Source organism: Sycon ciliatum, chromosome 11 (genome assembly GCF_964019385.1).
Source record: "Sycon ciliatum chromosome 11, ocSycCili1.1, whole genome shotgun sequence".
Taxonomy (NCBI): Eukaryota; Metazoa; Porifera; class Calcarea; order Leucosolenida; family Sycettidae; genus Sycon; species Sycon ciliatum.
The window spans coordinates 22,228,659-22,249,305 of NC_088653.1; the positions used below are offsets into that span (position 1 = coordinate 22,228,659).

The 20,647-nt window shown below is 48.2% G+C and overlaps 1 long non-coding RNA gene across 1 annotated transcript; it reads right to left on the minus strand.

Annotated features, from left to right (window-relative positions):
* Positions 1 to 1,770: 1,770 nt before the first annotated feature.
* On the minus strand, positions 1,771 to 16,417 carry LOC135827305 (uncharacterized). The gene is made up of 5 exons (XR_010555380.1): positions 16,110 to 16,417; positions 8,452 to 8,535; positions 7,411 to 7,472; positions 2,994 to 3,048; positions 1,771 to 1,937 (listed from the first exon to the last, which is right to left on the minus strand). It is a non-coding gene; the product is annotated as an uncharacterized LOC135827305 (long non-coding RNA).
* Between the last annotated feature and the right edge of the window lie 4,230 nt (positions 16,418 to 20,647).

Below are 20,647 nucleotides of genomic sequence, written 5' to 3' on the forward strand. Positions count from 1 at the left end.
TGGCCCTGAATTTTGCCACTCTTCGGTTTCAAAACCTAGTGTGGTGGAAAGCCTAGCAGTGTTGTGTGTGTGCATGTGTGTATTTTGTACAGTGCTGGCCAGAGAAATCCAACCTCGTTAATAAAGTAGTGCCGCGTTCGAGAGCACAGACCGGTCCAGTATGTACATGTATACTACTAGGGCTGCGTATTGCCCGGCGCAATTTTATTCATAAGGTTGGATTTCTTTGGCCAGCACTGTAGTTAGAAGTAGGTCCTCTAAGGTCCTGTTTGTGCGCACTTGTGGTCACAGTGGCAGTAGTGAAGTGGGTGAGGGGTAGACTCGGTTACTACGAAGATGGCGTATACATGATGGTGTATACAGTCATGTAGTTGAATATTACTTCTCGGGCTTAGACCCAGAGGTTCTTGCAATGATGACCCCGGGTTTATGTACATGTATCATTCAGCTACCGTTGTCATAATGGCACTAGTTGATAGAACACCTGTATATGTACAGGCTGTACATCTAGCATTTTCCAAAATAGCACTCCGTACTTCGAGGCTGCAGCCGTTTTGCATGCAACGTTGTATGTGTTGATCGGTTGACAGCATGTGACAAAGCCGAGGACACACTAGTGTATCAGGAGCACTGTTTTCTTACACAGTGCGTCCCCTGCCTTGTAACATGCTGTCAACCGATCAACATGTTAATTTATCAAACAAGGCTTACCTATACCAACATTATACATGTAGGGCTGTGCATGCTTTCAAAATTCTTCCTTGTTGAAGTAGAATATCGTGCTCGTGGGGGCTTTAGTAGTTCCTTTGCCAGATGTTCTATGCTTATCTCAATGACATCAGTTTCAGCACTCGGGCAAGGCACATTCGGGCCTACACATGTAGCCTTGAATTCTGGCTTGGAGGCATTATTTATCTATTTTCATGGCTGCTAGGTTCATCCTTAGTTGAGAGTTATTTCTCCGTGATTCGCTGATGAGTCCACAAAGGACGAAACAGCTAGACAGTACTAGTGCTGTCCCCAGGTCGTGTATTCTAAATCCATAATACTGACGCTCAATCTCCGGACAGCTGTTTAAACCTTTTTAGGTCTCATCAGTGGAGCTCAGAGCGGGAGGTTAAACAAATGGCAAAACGGTCTATATGAAATGAACAAAAAAAGCAATTTGAAAATGGCTCAAAGCATCAAAGTCAGCGAAAATGGCTCAAAGCATCAAAGTCAGCGAGCTATCTGCAAGACACGTACAAAGAGAGCTTTGCACGAAGGCAGATACATATTACATATACCTTTGACACTAACCAAAAGGAGTGCTCAATCAAGTCAACGCAAGGCAGCGTAATGCGGTGATTGAGTCTATAAAAAGCTATAGTGACATGTAGCCAGGCCCCCAGCACAATAAGCTGACTTGCATCATGCTAAAATCGTTCACACTAATCTCTTATAATAATTATTATATAGATTGCAGGATAGGGTGGTTGCACCAGGAAGTGCTGTCTCTGCGATAGTGGGACCAGTCAAGATTGCAGTACAGTCGTCCACCATCAATCCAGCACTTCATTGGCCAACTCCCTCGATACACCAGCATGATTTCCGGAGTTATTACCATTCATCGACACATGCCCCCCCCAGTTCTTCGGCACCAGACCCGAGTTCTATTTGGGCCGCACTACTTTGTAGCAGTCATACTATAGTACTAGAACTGGATGCACGTGATATCCACTGGAATTGGCGCTGGCCATGAGCTGACCCACCGCCGTGCCTCCCAGTGTCAATTTTGCTTATGTGATCCTACCACAATCTGGAACATTATCAGTACTCGCCTCTGTTGACTTGCCAGCACTAGTTCTGGTGGATCCGGGCATGTTTCTGCCTTCTCTTCAGCATGTATTCTCCTGCAGGTGCATCTTTCACCTCCTTCTAATGCGCGAGCACATTTTCTGTGGAGATTCAACGACACATACACCAGAAAATACAGAACAGAACAGTGGCTGCCAATGCGACACAAGTACCACATAGACCTAAAAACTCATAAGCACCCTGGGAGTTAGATGCATTTACGGGCAGTATGCTAGGATTTGCGCAGCGATTTTAAAATCAGATTAGCAATGCTGTGTGCTACCTAGGCGGCATCTTGGACTCAAAATCCAACCGATTGTGGTCCAACCCAACCGACTCGTCGGTGGATTCCGATTGGCAGGTGTTGGATGGACGTATGATCCATGCGTCCCCACAAGCAATGAGAAGTTAACAATGCCACTAAGGATATAATATCGCGGACAGCAGTACAATGAAACTGGGCCATTCATTATCAGCAATATCAGGGGTATATCCCATCCGATAAGACGTACAGCTCGTGTATGGCGGACTTTACAGCAGGTCCCGACATAGCTTGCCCCAAAGAGTTGGTGGACAAGCCGTTGATTATTCACTCTCATTGTAATATCAAAAAGTATTCTTTCTAGACCAAAGAGTGGTATATTTGATAACATTTAATAACGATAGAAATTTTTACGATACTTCTCCAGACGTTTCGTTGTTCTGAACAACATCGTCAGTGGATAAACTTTCTTTATCCACTGACGATGTTGTTCAGAACAACGAAACGTCTGGAGAAGTATCGTAAAAATTTCTATCGTTATTAAATGTTATCAAATATACCACTCTTTGGTCTAGAAAGAATACTTTTTGATATAGCTTGCCCCGTGCCCTTTACTACTCCTGGGCCAAAACTGTTGTACAATATTCGAGAGGGTCTAGCCTAGTGAGTGTGAACAGAACCAGGCAAACCATATCTCCAAGTGATTCACATGTTGGTATATTCTCCGTTATCATACATCAATTCCGAGCAATTTGACACCCGAATATTCTCGCACCACTACTGCTGAAGTATTGACCACAAACCATGTTCCATTTGACTTACAAAAGGAACTTGCAAAAGGCATGAGAGCACTGGAATCTGTAAAGACTCTCGCATTATTAGCCACCATACATACCTTTCGGGAAGTCGTGTTGGAAGCAGAATGCTCGGAGAGCAGAGCTGAGTGAGATCTGCATACAGTAACACAGCGACAATGAATCACATGAACAGAAGGTATCCGTACACATCTGAATATGCGCTTATGGGAGGAAAATCCGTGCGACAAAAGAGGACCGTGCTATGCAGGTGTATGTCTTACCCGGGTAGGTACTAAGTGAGTTCCACCGTACGTATATAATTTTTGCGAGCTCGCAAAAATAAGTTAACACAGAAGGCGCATGCGCCGCGCCGGACACTTCACAGTTGGCTTCCTGCTCAGATTTGCATGGCTGACTGGTGACTCTCTTCAAAGCCCACCCTCCCATGCCCTCTGCTTCTTTTCTGCTGTGCTGCATCATGCTGAGGCACATCTTCACTTTCCTCTTGGTATCACAATAACCAACATTCAATATCACATCTCTTCAGTTTAAATAACTGAATAAAGAGGGGAGTCAATCTCGCTCACCAGGCTCATCCTGCCAGTGCGGCTCACATAGCCCACCCGGCTCTCAAAAGATGCGACAGGGTCGGACGGCAACATAAATATGCGGCCAGGGTCACTCACCCTGCTGCCACTAAAAATAATACTCACTGCGAGCCTGGCAAACAGCGATTGACAAACCACTCCTATCCCCACAACTCAATGCTCTCAATGCTGTGTAGTGTGCGTGCAGATGGGTGTGTTAAGTATATAATTTTATTGCAATTGAATCACTTGACTGACTGGAGGCAAAAATATCAATTGGCACTTACTCCGGTTACCCGAATGTTTCGGTACCACTATCATTAGGTTTGTTGCAATCGAACCAAGTCATAGTTGAGTCATTTTCAATGCGTTAGGTGTTACCCGACGTGCCCAATGCATCAGCCGCTATGTCAGATTCCACCAGGCATGCACCAAACCAGGCGCAATGCGCACACTGATGATGGTGGTTGTCACACAACGAGCAGTAGTAAAAGTGAAAGGACTTCTTGCATGTGATTTTGTTGTAATTTGTGCCAGTCGAATTGTCTCAGTGTAACTAGTTTATCGTTAGCTTACTGGTTTGTTTATACACAAGAAAAAGACCAAGGAACTACAAGTTACGCTATACTGTCCACTAACACCACCAGTTACTAAACAATCAGCTCATGCGATAACATTGCACGACACTGAACAGCTCTAGCACATCTTGGATGCGCACTCCAACAGCCTTGTGGACGACGACCGTCACTGGAGAATCGGTCCGTCGCTCCACCAGCCCGGCGGCACAGTGGACAGTGCCTTGGGGGTGTCAGCCAAGGTCGTGGTGGAGACGGAAATGATGTTTGCAAGGAAGAGTGATGATATGCGTATGTGCTCTCCGCCAGTTGTTGAAGCAACAGTCCGGCAGTGGAAAGTCGGCAAGGTTAAGATAAGTGACCAACTGGGTGAAAGTACACCAAATGTGGCCCATCTCTTGAATGGTGCGGACCACGGCAAGGACCTGAAGTTGAAGGTCGTCAATGGCAACACCGCATGGTCGACGTCAATGGGAACATCAAGCCACCAAGTTGGTGGAACTATGTAATGTCCGTCGCAGGATGCAGCGACAGGGTAACGTGCTCAGGGAAGAGTACAGCGACGATGATCAGCTGTGTCTGGCACGCAGTCGTATTGATCGTGGCGTGCAGAACACCGGAGTCAGTTGCGGTATTCGTACATTTGTCTGTTTAGGATTGTGATCCCCAGGAAGTCCTTTGGTGAGGAGTGATGTCACGCAACGAGCAGTAGTCAAAGTGAAAGGACTTCTTGCATGTGATTTTGTTGTAATTTTGTAAGGTGTGGTGGCAGCACTTTCAGCTGGTAGTGGGTGATGGGCTGGCGGCGTGACAACAATTACGGGCTTGACGAACGACATAATTATGGCGAGTCGATCTTTGGCCAGTTGCCGAGTTGTAGATCGTCACCGTAGACCCAGAGGTCTGGTCCACGATCCAGGGGTTGGGATCCCACTGTGGTGAGAGCTTGTGTGCCTGCTCATTGCGGCGTAAGACGCGCTGACCAGGAGTGAGGATGGGGGTGTTTGACCGGCGGGTGGCATTGGCAGCGTCGCACTGGGATTGGCGGAGTTGCTGGTCACGGTGGGCAGCTGAAGGCAAGTCTGGTGCGGCTGGCGTAATGCAGGGTATGCTGTCGCGGATGGGGCGACCAAACATGAGTGTTGCCGGTGCCTCGTGAGTGGCAGGGTGTGGCGTGGTGCGGTACGCTAGGAGCGATTGGTCTAATGCAACATTGATGTCTTCGCCAGCTAGTTTGGCAGTTCGCAGAACTTTGCCAATGGTACGGTTGAGGCCCTCGACTGCTCCGTTTGCTTGTGGCCACAAAGGAGGGGTGTGGCGGTGCTGGATAGCGTGTTGCGCGAGTAAATCAGCAAAAGCCGAAGAACGGAACTGAGGACCGTTGTCCGAGACTAGCTCTTGGTTTGGTGGACGGTGGTGTGGGCACGGACTCCCGGACGTAGCGGTGTCGTTGAGAGAGTTGCTTGGCACGGAATACATTGCCGGCAGAGTGCTTCGGCTTAAGTAGCCATGTTGGGCCACCAAACCTTGCTGTTGAGCCGTTGCTTGGTGCGGACAATATCTTGGTGGCCCGCATGTGCAAGCTGCAGGGTACGCCGTTGGAGGGCCGTGGGAATGACGAGACGGTCGTTGCGGAGTAGTAGACCGTCACTCTCAGACAGTTCACGGCGGAGGGCAAAGTACGGGCGGACCGTGGTGTGGTTGGAATCCCAGCGGCCAGATTGCAGAGAGGAAAGGATGGCTTGCAGTGTGGTGTCTGCGGTGGTTTGATTGCGGTGGTGGCGTCCGCAATCTCCTTCAGAGCCAACGCATTCGGCTTAGCTGCTGTAGCAAGGGCATGTATGTACGCAGTGTCTTCCTGTGCGCCGATGTTTGGTAAGTCGGGATGAGGCTGCGGGTTGCGACCGACGACGTCGGCCGGGTTTTCTGCTGTAGATCGGGAATGGCTTCGGAGGCGGTAGTGACAGTAGGGACATGGCGAGGATCAGGCGTTTGCTCGCAGCGCCAATGTTATGTTGTTCTCTTGCTGGATTCCAAACAACAACTCGGAGCTCCGGAAAGCTCCGCAATATTGAGGTTTTGCATTCCGAATTTCGGCTCAGCGTTCTTCGGTCATTTGTCGAACATCAAAATGTCGAATTTTCGCACCGACGTTGGTTTTGCAAGTCGAAAATGATGTGTTTTGATTTCGTGAGCCCCAGCATCAGCAACGTGATGTCCCGTGCTCCTTTTCTTTCTGATTCCGACAAACTTTGATCGCGCCCAAAGAGTCGAGGGCCAAACCTGCCTCCTCAGTCGCCTCAGAAAAACCAACTCCATGGCCAAGTCAAAATGTATGCGTATCGCCATAGTCTTTTCAGCCACACAGATGACGGTGAGGACACTCCAGGCGAAAGAGAGTAGACAGGCAGTGGAGAGGAGCAATCAGAGGTAGCTGACGATGCTGATGTCGTCAAAGACGCCTGCGAAGCCATGCCGAGATAAGAAACCTCTTTGAAAAAATCACGCGCTAGCGCTCTTACACAAGAAAATTCATCCGAAAAATATGTTCGGCAAAGTGAGCTTTTTCCGAACAAACATGCCGCATCTTCGTGTGCATTTTCGACCTCGCTCCCGCGTGCCGAACCTTTTGCCGAATTTCGGAATGCAAAACCTCACTAATATGATGCCAACAGAATGTAATGGTGTGCGTGCATGAGTACAGAGTCGGTGCGTACCGACTGTCAGCACAGGTGTGGAAAGCAGCATATGTAAATGGATAGGGGCACAAACGGTGCCGCGTGCATATATGTGTCGATAGAGCATGAGACTCTTAATCTCAGGATCGTGGGTTCGAGCCCCACGTTGGGCGCCAAATGTGGTCTCGGTTGGAGAACGAGCTGCCTCTACTATACCCTCGCCACGCCACACATCAAACGGACTAGTCAAGTGGTTTTCTCTAGAGCTAGAGAGAGAGCTATTCATTACTACACTTCAGGAGACGACGGGAGAACTGACAACTGACATGGCAAAAGGAAACAGGATATCGGAAATTGGTGCCCTCATCAGCACAAAAAGTGGCGTACTCGATATCATATCAGCACAAAAAGGTGCACGTGTCAGCAATACAACAAAGCAGCGCAGCAGCATGTCCGGGTCAGCAGCACAGAGACACAAATACAGCAGCAGGTAAGACAAAGAGACAACACGTGCAGCCACATGTACAACATATGGGTGTGACAGTCCATATATGTATGTGTGAACACAACACACGATGAGAACATGCAAAGTATGGAGACCCAGACTGTGTGGTCAGCAGGACACAGCCCGTACAGGATGGAACAGACAACTAAACGTAATAAAGCACCACGTACCGGCGGAGTCGACGCTGATGGGAGAAGTGGCACCCCCTGAGGCAGCTACGGATGCTAGAACTCTACAGCCAGACAAACACCAATATAAAACAAAAGGGTACACCACACCAGGAAGCAAGTCAAATAAAGATGTTTGAACAACGGCCACACACCACAGAAAAGGATACAGAACAAAAACTCAATTACCGACACCATAGACACTGCAAAATCCAAACAGGAGGAAAATACTAACTCCCTGAGGACACTGAGCATGAGGCATGAGGCAAACGAGCAAGCAACCTCTTGCCGATGTTCCACCGTGTAACAACAATTTGCCGGGCCGCGCTGGCCACCGGACTGTATGGTAGGGGTATTACACCTGGACCTCAAGACCAACGGGCGAAGGACAGCAGGCCGGGCCCAGGTAAATACAATGAGGAGCACTGTATACAACTACAGAAATAACCCAAACCCATGCCAATCTGACCAACATACCTTCCCTGCGCATCCATCCCTAGTGTACGGGTCTGAAAGATGAAAGCGCTTGTATACACGCGCCCGGAAAGCCTGCTTCGGCCGCTCGGCAGCAGCTTTGTAATGGTGGTCAAGGGTTGAAGGCCGACGGATACGGATCAACTCCCCAGTGAACACACCTTTGCCCATACTACAGGGGTGGTTACTACCGACAAGCAGATACAGGAAACGATTGGTGAACTTGAAATGAGGCTTCACCGCCATGTATCCCTTACTACGGAAAACTGTGGTGTCCAGGAAATCAATGCCATCATGTGCCAGTTCATGAGCAAACTTGAGGGCCGAACACTTATCAATCCTATCTAAAGTGCGCTGAACTTGACCTTCGCAACCATGCAATGATAAAGCGTCTATAAACCTGAACCTCTAAACCCTCCCCCTCTAAGATCGGCAAAACGCAATACACAGTGTTTCGGGAAAATTAACCCTCATCAGTTGAGTTTGAGTAGGCTGAGGAAGATTGTGCCTGAAGAGCACCATTTATATAGTGCTCTCCATGTCCAAACATCACCAGGGATACAAACTTACAGAGACGCTCCGTTTGCAGCGCGACAAACACCTCGTGAACACCAGATAGCAGTGCGAGTCAGTGTCGCTCCTGGACGGTGAGAGCTGTGTTTTGACAGAGAGAGAGAGAGAGAGAGAGAGAGAGAGAGAGAGAGAGAGAGAGAGAGAGAGAGAGAGAGAGAGAGAGAGAGAGAGAGAGGGGGAGAGAGAGAGAGCAGGTAGAGAGAGAGAGAGAGAGAGAGAGAGAGAGAGAGAGAGAGAGAGAGAGAGAGAGAGAGAGAGAGAGAGAGAGACACACACACACAGTCACACACACACACACACAGTCACAGACAGACAGACAGACAGAAAGAGAAACAGAAGGAGAGAAGACAGGGATAGAAAGGCAGAATGAGTACAAAAATAGCATACTACAGTACTACAGCAAGAGCTTAATTAAAAGACAATTTCATATCGGTTCGAATGCTATATCTCTCGCTAGCACACGATAAGCCAAATTAGCCTACATCCCACATGCAGATGCAGATGCTTAACCGCTATGAAGTACAACAACACACAGCGCATAGGAGAGAGAGAGGGAGAGAGAGAGAGATAGATAGATAGATAGAGAGAGAGAGAGAGAGAGAGAGAGAGAGAGAGAGAGAGAGAGAGAGGGAGGGAGGGAGGGAGGGAGGGAGGGAGGGAGGGAGGGAGGGAGGGAGGGAGGGAGGGAGGGAGGGAGACAGACAGACAGAAAGAGAGACAGATATATATATATGTTATGCAGAGCTCACTGACTTGTCAGTTTGAGCACTCTGGCAAGGTACGTTCGGGCCTGATTGGAAATTTTTATTTCCATTGCTATCAGGTTCGGCCTCATTTCCTCTGTGCTGCGCTGATGAGTCCACAAAGGACGAAACAGCATGCTGTCCGCAGATTGAGTATTTCGCTCCTGCTCTTGTAGCAGTTGAGCACTCTTGCGTGGGGTAGTGCCTTTGCTGTTTGCGTTATGCAGAGCTCACTGACTTGTCAGTTTGAGCACTCTGGCAAGGTACGTTCGGGCCTGATTGGAAATTTTTATTTCCATTGCTATCAGGTTCGGCCTCATTTCCTCTGTGCTGCGCTGATGAGTCCACAAAGGACGAAACAGCATGCTGTCCGCAGATTGAGTATTTCGCTCCTGCTCTTGTAGCAGTTGAGCACTCTTGCGTGGGGTAGTGCCTTTGCTGTTTGCGTTATGCAGAGCTCACTGACTTGTCAGTTTGAGCACTCTGGCAAGGTACGTTCGGGCCTGATTGGAAATTTTTATTTCCATTGCTATCAGGTTCGGCCTCATTTCCTCTGTGCTGCGCTGATGAGTCCACAAAGGACGAAACAGCATGCTGTCCGCAGATTGAGTATATATATATATATATATATATACTCAATGACTTGTCAGTTTGAGCACTCTGGCAAGGTACGTTCGGACCTGATTGGAAATTTTTATTTCCATTGCTATCAGGTTCGGCCTCATTTCCTCTGTGCTGCGCTGACGAGTCCACAAAGGACGAAACAGTTCTGTCCGCAGATTGAGTATATATAATATATATATATATATATATATAGAGAGAGAGAGAGAGAGAGAGAGAGAGAGAGAGAGATAGATAGAGAGAGAGAGAGAGAGAGAGAGAGAGAGAGAGAGAGAGAGATAGATAGAGAGAGAGAGAGAGAGATAGATAGAGAGAGAGATAGAGACCGAGAGCACAGCTTAGTCTGAGTTTACTCAAAGTAGATCACGCATCAAACAGACTCCATGCAGGCACGCAGATGTTGCTACTCTGGGGTGCGTGTGACTGACATATTATTTTGCTGCTAGAGTGTATACTTGTTGTTCGGTCACGGAACCTGGACTCCAAAGAAGACTGTATTTGTTTCTGTTCTTCGTAACTGAACGAAAACCTCTAGACTAATAGTATGCACACATCATCGTGCCTTGGCACGGACATACCAACTCTGCTATTGTCCTCTCTCCAGGACAAAAAACTCTCCTTTCCAATGTGAAACTGGTACTATAACAAAAGCACAGCTGATAAAGCGAACAGACCTACAGCCAATCAGCAAACCAGTTCCGTCATATGATCCGGCAGGTATTGCATGCCATGCATGTAGTAGATTAATGCTACGGGACAGACAATCGCATGTCTAGACAGGTCCTAACAGTGTCTAGTCAGTACTAGCATCATGCTCACATGTGCCGGGTCAGCACACAATACATCGACCTAGCAAACGGTAACCTACGGGATCCACTGGAACACTTGTACCAAACATGTCAATCTATTATGACAGTTGTGCTTGCGCCTAGCAGCACTACGAAATTATTGCAGAGCACCAGTGGTTTACATGGCCGTTTCAATGATTCTAGAAGGTCATTTGCCGACGGCAGGCTCCACAATGCCGTGCATCTTCTAGGCACAAAAGTTGTTCTTCAATCGATATCGCTCGGATGCCGCCAATCGGTTAACGCTCTTTCACATCCAACAAAAGTAAAAGACGAGGCAAATATAGCATAGCAAAAAGAAGGTGGATACTATGAAGTTCAATTGTTTTTACACTCATGACACCAACTAGACCACACTGACGCCATTCTGCTTTCACTCACAGCGCTACGGTCTGTGTTGGTTGCTCTGGCCGAGCCACGGCTGCACTTGTGACGCTTCATGCCTTGGCACGATAGCACACAGCGGTTGCAGCGGGCGCAGTGGAAGCTGCTGCGCTCGCAGGACATAGTGTAACTGGTGACTCAAGTGTGTCAGAAGATGCCGCTGCTGATGACGTTGCTGGCGAGCACTTGTGTCGGGCAAATCCACCCTTGCTCCGGAACCATCTGTCGCACTGGTCGCAATGACAACTTCCTGGCTGTTGGCTTACGGGTAGGGCACGCGTAGCTGTACACTTGTGTCGCTTCCTGTCACTTACACAAGGAGCGGTGACAAGTTTGGCACACAACCGGTGATGAACGAGGTTTGTTTTGCTTGTCTGGCAGACAACGGTAATCCTTGCACCATGTGGAGCGAGAAGAGGTGGCCACTTCATACCAGTTGTCAAGTGGTTTGACGTCACTCCGAACACAGTCTCGCCACCTTTTCCGCGGACCACGGGCAGGTGTCTTGTTTGGAAACGAACTGAACAGTGGAGCCATCCTCCATCCTTGACACATGACCAAGCCACTCAAGGCGACGTCTGCTGAGACGACACTCCATGTCCAAGGTATCTCTCCAGCGCTCCAGAACTTCAACATTAGTTATCCTGTCATTCCATACATCTTGACGACTGATGCCCAGAATGGTGCGGACACAACGGAGATGAAAGACAGATGAAGCATGAACATCAGCCTGTAGCGGTACCCAGAAAAATGGACCCATAGAGCAAAGAGTCGACAGCACACAAGCATTGTACACTGACCGTTTGATGGATATTGTCAGTGTTACATCGTGGAATATCGATTTCTTCAGAGCGCCAAACGCTTTGGCAGCTTGTGCGATCCGGGATGTGACATCATCATGACATCGGCCATTGCTGTGTATGTTGGATCCAAGGCAACGAAAAGACGACACATGGGCAATCTCCATAGTTCGAATCGCGAGCGGCTCTAGATCATCGTTAGAGGTGTTGGGGCCAGAAACCATGAACTTGGTTTGGGTGGGGGTGGGGGACACACACACACACACCGTGTACCATGTATACGCCCATCACAAGAAAAGCACGCAAAGTTGTGGAAGTCAGGTCTCACTGGACCAACCAGTACAGAGCTGCTACAGGCCTGAGCACGCAGCTTCCCCCATGTTACAGAAGGCAATGCAGTGCTGCAAGTGGCAGGCAATCCTACGTGAAAAATTGCCACATACACCTCCATATTATCAAATTCCAACGAGAGAGCTTGAAAGTTCAGGGCCCTCGCTATGCTTCTTTGCCTAGGTTATCATGCATTATGCGATTGCAATAAACAATAGTTTTATTCGGCTGAAATAAAGGATACCAATAGACACCACTTATACTTGGCTGAAATAAATAATTTAATTGTTCATCGTTGTTTATATTGCATTTAGTTTTTCATTTCGATATTGCACAAAAAAAGAGCACTTGGGCTTGAAGGCTTGACCGCCAAGGAGCCCTCGCTATGCTTAATAATTGCCTAGGTCATCATGTGTGTTGTTCGAACTGATAGAAACGTCTTTGCAATACAAAAACATGTGCATGACAATCAAAACTTTAGTTCATAAACACACATCGATACATAACTCAAAACTCAAACTCTCAGACAGGTACATTCTACCAAGTAAAAGTAAACATAATACTTGTAATAGATTACGCTACGGTACTAGTGACTTCAAATTTTCAAGCCCTGTTTCAACATGTGGCCAGCAGTCTTTGCCAGAATGGCACGGAACATCAACGGGATAGGGCCAGGCTGGTGTGTACATGATGATGGCCCTACCGATGGCCCTACCGACCGCATACCAAACAAGCATGAGAGCATGTAATTTATCCTGCCGAATGGATGCCTGTTCAGCGGTCTCTAGCTGTCGACGCATCTTGTCGGTGGGGCTCCAAACGACGGGATATATTTGCTCCGTCGTTTCTTGCTGTTGGCATAGCCTTTCGCAAGCACGGCGACTCTCGAGGTGGCGGGACCCTTTCTTCTCCCTTCTTCTACTCTCTGTGTAGGCACTACTGCCGACGCCGTCTGCTCAGAGCTTCAACACTGTCACCCCTGTCATTTTGCTCTTCCTCAGTCCTCTTCTAATGATCTCAGCATTCTATTTATACAACAGCTACGCCCATTAAAACACTACAATCTACCCGATCCGTACATTCCCGGCCCATCAGTACCACACCCCTAAACTTTCGAACGATAGCACGTCACTTTCTATGGTCTTTTGAAATCAAACTGCGGCCATTACAATAATGCGATCTAAACCATACCTAGGAATGGGTTTGCTCCCCACACTGGACCTCGCGCTATTCCGCCGACTTGACGCTTGACGGACTCACGACTGCCATCCAGAGTCGCAACCATTCTTTCTAAACCATACCGCTAATTATTTTAGTTAGCTATTCACTTACCGAAATTGTATTCTTTAACGCAATATTCTTCTTTCTTTTTCTTCTACTCCGTTCCATCAGCACCCGGCCGATGGCAGGAGATTGGCATCCACTGGGCTAGCATGCAGCAGCCAAAGCTGGGGCCTTTTCTTACTCCGCTAAACCCCCTTCTTAAAACGAAACTGACGTGCATGTTCACATTGCATGTTGTCCCCATGTTTGCCCCGACATCTTAACTCGTACAGCGCTCCAGATGCATCTATGCTACGGTGCGCACCACATATTCAAATCACGGTACGGGAAACATACGGGATACCACACCAACCATGGCGTGCCACGTGAAACTCCCTACCAGGCACCGTGACACACACCGAATTAAGAGCGGTGTGGCCCCGATCCTGGCTAGCGCCAGACGCTACTAAAGTACTAATAGCGTCTTTTGCATAGCTACGGAAATAAACTCAGATCCCAAGCATTGCAGCTCTGCTAACAGAATAAGTCAGGTTACTCCCACTCCATTTCTCTAATGCTTATTTTTCTGAAAAAATATCGTCTCTGGCACCAGAAATGCTGCCACCAAGAGTACATTAACCAGAGTGTGCAGCCCAAGGAGAATCATCCCACGGCAAAGTTTATTGTTTAGGGCATAGGCTCACAGTAACAGGCTCACCTTTGCTGCATCTCACACCGCTTCACACGGTCATCTACTGTATCACCATGGTAATTTCTGTTGCACATTGCTGCTTGTTTAACAAAAGGCAGAAAACACACCGAATTTCCAGGTAATTACCATGGTGATACAGTACTTTAGCTTGAACCTATCGTATGACGGGTTTTCTATGATTCATAATGACCCAGGAAGTAACAAAACCGGTATCGAATTCCAGTTAGCGACGCAATTCTTCTGAGGTGTAAAGTGACTTCAGGAATATGTTGCAGAAAACTGCGATGCATGTTGATTATTTACTGTGCCCTATTGTGCACCATATACCAGGTGTGTTACTCAGGGATGAAGTAGATGCACACACGTACCGTGCATCACGGCACAGGTTAGGTTTGCTACTAGCTGCTACAGTGTACTTGTCAATGTGGTCCAAACTTGCACTCTACTCAACTCTGCATACGCAAAGAGTGCTGGTGCCCAAATGAACCAGTAGGGTGCTGAGTGGGACGCAACAACACTGACTCTGTATACCCATGTACACAGATATGGTAGGGTATTCAGTACCTGCTCTAAGATTTCACACCAACCGGGTACACGTCTACCTGGCACAACTCCTGCAACACTGGGCCAGGGCCAGATGCGTTCAAGTGCGGCTACTGTGTGTCAGAGAGTCGTAAACTTACTTTCGACTTCCTGATGTACATGATTGTACATGTACATGTATGAACGTACTCGCACTGGGCACTCTGGCCGCACGCATCTGCACGCGTCTGCAGCCTGTCATATCACTGACATATCAGTGGCGGTATACCCCTCGAAGTATTAAAAATAAAGTACTCGACAGGACTCCCAAACGGGTCGTAGGTAACCCAGTGTTCTTTTCCAAAAGGTCAAAGTACTCACCAACAGGGCCGCTGACCCGGCTCTGGAGCAGACACTGGTAATCTAGGTCCAAGTTTGCACGATTTTGTTCTGACGCTTCATGTGCTTTCATAGCCAAGGTTTCTCACTTTCTTCGCAAGCTCTTTTAGTCTTGAGAGTTGACAACTGCTTATGGTTGTGTTGGCTGAAACATGTCCGCTAATCTGACAATCGTCCAACCCCATTTTACTGGTAAGTAGTCAGCGAGTGGCTTTGATGGGGCGATACTAGAGGGAAAGTTACGCGCATATTTGTTCTTCTTTCGCTCATTGATGGAGTTCATCGATGGAGTTGCCAGCGGCACCCTACAGAAGAACAATGCTGCCAAGTTTTTATGAAAAATTGTCAAACATTACAATTTCAAATTGCTATTGAAGTTTGGGTAGGGCCGGGTTCCACTGCGGCTCCGCAGCTCCGTTGCTCCACGGCACTTGGCTGCATGCAGCAGAGCGGCGCGGTTCCGGTGACACTCGCCATTCGCGCTTCCGCGATTGTGCTCGACGTTTTTTGATGACATTTTGCCTGCCTGCGCGCATGCGCGCGCGCAATCCCAAAAAATCCTCCTGTTCTGGCCTGTGCAACGAAATAAAATTTTGAAATTTAAAATTCCCCCGTATAAAACAATTAAGAGCGGGAAACAATGCAAGCCGCGACCGCGGCTTGCATTTTTTGATCAAGCAGCAAAGCAAAAGCTGGTGATGAGCCGCGGCCTCGCTGCACCAGCTCGCAATGATGACGTTTCATGCCGCGGATGATGTGCGGCGGAGCGGCAGTGGAACCCAGCCCTTAGTCAAAGGAAAATTGTCATGAATTTTTTATGCAGCATAGATGCAGAGCTGCACATTCTGGCTTATGGACTCTCGCCTACAGTGTAGTCGTACTGCTAGTGTACTGGCATTAGACTATCACATGCAGTATACTGTCTGGCAGGAGGATTCAGGAGGGAATATTTGGACTGATAGAATACACGAAAAACGAGAACATAATTATAGCGAGAAAGTAATTACTGGCTAAGAATTGCCCTAGGACTTACCGCTTCTCAGTGCTCCATACCAGGAAGTAGTACAATACCTACTCCCTGCTCCATACGAGTGTTTTCTCCTCATTCTCTGCATCCTTTCCCCCAGGAGTCTCGTCCATTTTGCGGCTCAAATGCTTGAGCTCCGGATAGCGGAAAATAGCTCGTCGTCCATTATTAGCGGCTCTAATAACAGTTAGTACCAGGTCTGAAGTGTCGTAGTCTAGCAACTATGATTTTTTTCTAGGAGGGTAAGGGTTGCAAACCCAAGGAGACCTGAATGAGCTTCGTCTTTCAAACAATTGCCCTAAAAATTGGAAGAGGAAACGAGTGAGCGAGCTGGTCTGAGCGCGCTACTTTTCAAAAAACAGAAGCTGAAAGCCATCAAAGTCAAAGCATTCTGGCTTGCGCATTTGTGCAGGTCACGAGCGCTAGCGCGCTAGTCGCAGAAAACGCTCGTGGGCCAGAGTTAGCGCTCTGTCCGTGCTGTTTGCCGCACCCGGCAGCTGGGTAGGTCACGTGATCCGAGCTGACAAATAAGGTCCTATGGTTCAGCTACATTGAGCCACAAGCGTGGTAATCAGGTAATGGTAGTACTACTACTAGTAGGTAGATCTACATGACATGTACGTGGTGGTGATGGGGGGGGGGGGGGGGGGCGTAGATGCACAAGAAGAAACCCTTCTCATTACACACTGCACTGTACTGCACTGTAAAATGAGTGAAAAATCTTTTTTTCGAAATATATTAAATTATTTTTATTTCAGTGCTGTCTAATCTGGTGTGCCATACCCCGCATATGCACTGATCTAACTAACTGTTACTTCTAAGCATTGCCTACTGTAGCTACGTGACACCGACTAGTCAGTACAGTCATGACATGATTGTACTACTGCTGCACCAGACTAAACATGTACATTATTCCCGTAGTGCTAGTGATGTCCATGGAGTCGTAATATTCCGACTCTCGGGTAGAGTCAGACAGTCAGTACTGACTGTTAGGGAGTTTTAGCAATTCGTGAACGACAAGCGCTCGCAAGTCATTATCCATTACTAATGGATATCATTAGAGAGGTTTTAAAACATGCATGTTATTTCCCACGTGTGATGCCCAATTTCTCCTCAAATTTGGCGTAAAAGTCCAAAGTTGGACGTGATCTGCAGGTCACTTGGGTTGTTTTCGACACGCGAGTCAAATAACGCGATCTGAACTAACTATTATTATTTTGACATCACATCAGAAATACCGTGTATCTTAACCTGTCCAGTGTGTTTAGTGTTAGCAATGCGTTCACCTCTCATACAAGAAAGAACTGTGTATATGAATGGACATCACTAGTTTACAGTCGATATGCGCTAACACTTTACTTGAACAGTAACTGTGTGTGCTAAAAATGCATAGCAGCAGCAGGAGTTCTGATCTTGTACAGAGCGTGTTGTACGAGCATAGAGGAAATGGAATTAGTCGTGGCTGAGCTTGTCTACCAGGGGTTTTCCCCATCCAGTGCATAAGAAAACAAGACTATTTCCTCCTCATTAATGATCTTCTCACTGTACGTCAGAAGATGGACACGAGCCCAGAAATCATCCACCAGCAAAAGAAAACGACAGTAAGGATTTCAACTTCAAGTTGGAGCTACTGTAGATCAACAAAATTTGGCCGGTGAGAAACTTTGGCCGATCTCCAAATGAAACTTTTGGCTGAGGGTTTTCAAAAAAGAAATCGATCAGTAGTTTGTGCTCTCACATGCATCCATGCATCATTTGCCTCTATGACAAACTTTGTCCGGCGATTTACTTTGGCCGGTTGGTACCCAGCGGCGAAATCAGCGAAATTAAATCTCCAGCAAATTAATTAGTTGAGTTACAGTACCCTCTTGTGAAATCAAACTTTTTTTGAATAAAATCTTCGCACTGCGATCCTCCTCGCTTATTCAGCAATAAAATCAAAAAGGAAAGGAATTGTATGCCATAACGAATCAACTGCTCTGATTCGTACAGAACGAGCTCGGATTGCGGTGCGAAACGAGCCTCAAACCCAGGCACCCAAGTTGACCACGGATCCGGACTCGTACTCGTTGACGAGTTGCTATAGCCAGGCACTCGAGTCGACCACGGACTCGAGTACTCGTTTACGAGTTGCTATAGCCAGGCACTCGAGTCGACCACGGACTCGAGTACTCGTTTACGAGTTGCTATAGCCAGGCACTCGAGTTGACCACGGACTCGAGTACTCGTTTACGAGTTGCTATAGCCAGGCACTCGAGTTGATCACGGACTCGAGTACTCGTTTACGAGTTGCTATAGCCAGGCACCCGAGTTGATCACGGACTCGAGTACTCATTTACGAGTTGCTATAGCCAGGCACTCGAGTTGACCACGGACTCGAGTACTCGTTTACGAGTTGCTATAGCCAGGCACCCGAGTTGACCATGGACTCGAGTACTCGTTTACGAGTTGATATAGCCAGGCACCCGAGTTGATCACGGACTCGAGTACTCGTTTACGAGTTGCTATAGCCAGGCACCCGAGTTGACCATGGACTAGAGTACTCGTTTACGAGTTGCTATAGCCAGGCACTCGAGTTGATCACGGACTCGAGTACTCGTTTACGAGTTGCTATAGCCAGGCACCCGAGTTGACCACGGACTCGAGTACTCGTTTACGAGTTGCTATAGCCAGGCACTCGAGTTGACCACGGACTCGAGTACTCGTTTACGAGTTGCTATAGCCAGGCACCCGAGTTGACCACGGACTCGAGTACTCGTTTACGAGTTGCTATAGCCAGGCACCCGAGTTGACCATGGACTAGAGTACTCGTTTACGAGTTGCTAGCCAGGCACTCGAGTTGACCACGGACTCGAGTACTCGTTTACGAGTTGCTATAGCCAGGCACTCGAGTTGATCACGGACTCGAGTACTCGTTTACGAGTTGCTATAGCCAGGCACCCGAGTTGACCACGGACTCGAGTACTCGTTTACGAGTTGCTATAGCCAGGCACCCGAGTTGACCATGGACTCGAGTACTCGTTTACGAGTTGATATAGCCAGGCACCCGAGTTGATCACGGACTCGAGTACTCGTTTACGAGTTGCTATAGCCAGGCACCCGAGTTGACCATGGACTAGAGTACTCGTTTACGAGTTGCTATAGCCAGGCACTCGAGTTGATCACGGACTCGAGTACTCGTTTACGAGTTGCTATAGCCAGGCACTCGAGTTGACCACGGACTCGAGTACTCGTTTACGAGTTGCTATAGCCAGGCACCCGAGTTGACCACGGACTCGAGTACTCGTTTACGAGTTGCTATAGCCAGGCACCCGAGTTGACCACGGACTCGAATACTCGTTTACGAGTTGCTATAGCCAGGCACCCGAGTTGACCACGGACTCGAGTACTCGTTTACGAGTTGCTATAGCCAGGCACTCGAGTTGACCACGGACTCGAGTACTCGTTTACGAGTTGCTATAGCCAGGCACCCGAGTTGACCACGGACTCGAGTACTCGTTTACGAGTTGCTATAGCCAGGCACTCGAGTTGACCACGGACTCGAGTACTCGTTTACGAGTTGCTATAGCCAGGCACCCGAGTTGACCACGGACTCGAGTACTCGTTTACGAGTTGCTATAGCCAGGCACCCGAGTTGACCATGGACTAGAGTACTCGTTTACGAGTTGCTAGCCAGGCACTCGAGTTGACCACGGACTCGAGTACTCGTTTACGAGTTGCTATAGCCAGGCACTCGAGTTGATCACGGACTCGAGTACTCGTTTACGAGTTGCTATAGCCAGGCACCCGAGTTGACCACGGACTCGAGTACTCGTTTACGAGTTGCTATAGCCAGGCACCCGAGTTGACCATGGACTTGAGTACTCGTTTACGAGTTGATATAGCCAGGCACCCGAGTTGATCACGGACTCGAGTACTCGTTTACGAGTTGCTATAGCCAGGCACCCGAGTTGACCATGGACTAGAGTACTCGTTTACGAGTTGCTATAGCCAGGCACTCGAGTTGATCACGGACTCGAGTACTCGTTTACGAGTTGCTATAGCCAGGCACTCGAGTTGATCACGGACTCGAGTACTCGTTTACGAGTTGCTATAGCCAGGCACTCGAGTTGACCACGGACTCGAGTACTCGTTTACGAGTTGCTATAGCCAGGCACCCGAGTTGACCACGGACTCGAGTACTCGTTTACGAGTTGCTATAGCCAGGCACCCGAGTTGACCACGGACTCGAATACTCGTTTACGAGTTGCTATAGCCAGGCACCCGAGTTGACCACGGACTCGAGTACTCGTTTACGAGTTGCTATAGCCAGGCACTCGAGTTGACCACGGACTCGAGTACTCGTTTACGAGTTGCTATAGCCAGGCACCCGAGTTGACCACGGACTCGAATACTCGTTTACGAGTTGCTATAGCCAGGCACCCGAGTTGACCACGGACTCGAGTACTCGTTTACGAGTTGCTATAGCCAGGCACCCGAGTTGATCACGGACTCGAGTACTCGTTTACGAGTTGCTATAGCCAGGCACCCGAGTTGATCACGGA